Source organism: Abramis brama (genome assembly GCF_963993115.1).
Source record: "Abramis brama genome assembly, chromosome: 22".
Taxonomy (NCBI): domain Eukaryota; kingdom Metazoa; phylum Chordata; class Actinopteri; order Cypriniformes; family Leuciscidae; genus Abramis; species Abramis brama.
Window position 1 is genome coordinate 12927955 of NC_139984.1, and position 1599 is coordinate 12929553.

Genomic DNA, 1599 nt, shown 5'->3' on the forward strand with positions numbered 1-1599 from the left:
CTCTTTCGTAATTCTCGCATTCTCTTTTTTCGCCGTTTGTTTAAAACGGGTGATTCCCTGTGATCCATGTCAACCTCTCTCTCTCTCTCTCTCATTGTGACATCTATGCCACTCCCACACCATATAAAGTAGCCAGAGCAAACTTTTCTCTATTACAATTCGAATATGACAAGATATGCACAGGCGAGTCACGTATGCAATTTCCCATGATTTCCAAAACACCTTTGGAAGAAAGATTGATGATGTATTGAATCATTATTTAAATGTTGCAAAAAAGTTACATAGTGTACCCTTAAACTTGCCATATTATTCAGTGCGTAATGTATGCTGCGATAAGGTGTGTAATGTGTATAATTTTATCTTTTATATGTATGTAGATGTATTATGTTAAACAGCGACATTTATGAAACATACCATTGACACAAAAGAACAATGTAAAATATTTTTTTTTTATATATAAATATTGTTATTAATCAACTGAGGACAAAAAAACTCTTAAAACCAAAGGCAAAAACTTTTTGTCTTCCTTTTATTTTTCATATTCTAAAGTTTTGGGTCAGTACGATTTTATTTTAAGAAGTTAATTATTTTATTCAGCAAGGACACATTCATTTGATCAAAAGTGACAGTAAATACATTTATAATGTTATAAAAGATTTATATTTCAAATAAATGCTGTTCTTTTGTGCTTTCTTCCTCAGTGAAATCCTGAAAAAAATGTATTGTAGTTTCCATAAAACTATTAAGCAGCATAACTGTTTTCACCATTGATAATAATAAGAAATGAGCACCAAATCAACATATTAGAATGGTTTCTGAAGGATCATGTGACACTGAAGACAACACTTAAACAGTTTTTTTTGTTTTTTAATGTAATAATATTTCACAATGTTAGGGTAATGACCCCTCCACCTTAATTTTTTCTCCTGACCATGACACAAAATCTCATTTCAGCACTTTTGATGAATCGCCACGCTATGTTTAATTTTGTCATTTAATCTGAATATTAACATTTGTGAACATTTAGTAAGCCGAAACAGTTTTGAGGTTAATTGATCTCATTTTGTGTCTCTGGAAAACTGTGATCTATGACATTGTATTATGTTGAATATCAAAAACAAAATTTGTGTCTATTTGTTAAGGAGGGATTTGTGGACACATTAATGTTTTTAGATTTGTGGAGTAAAAGTTATAGTTTTTATTTTGAAGTATCTGAAAAAATTGACGTTTTTATTTTGAATAAAAGACTTAAGAAAATAATACTTTTATTCAGCAAGGACTCATTGAATTGATCAAAAGTGACAGTAGGCTATAGCCATTTATAACATTTGAGATGCAATTTCCCATGATTTCCAAAACACCTTTGGAAGAAAGATTGATGATGTATTGAATCATTATTTAAATGTTGCAAAAAAGTTACATAGTGTACCATTTCAAAAGACATTCTATTTAAGTTAATGTATCGTAGTCATCACAAAAATATGAATCAGCATGAGGCTAGGCCTACTGATCTGCTACACAACACTTACTTCATCTTCTGTAGTCAATTCTTAATCGAGCACTCGTGCACGCGCGCACTGCTCTGCTCGTTGAGTGTTT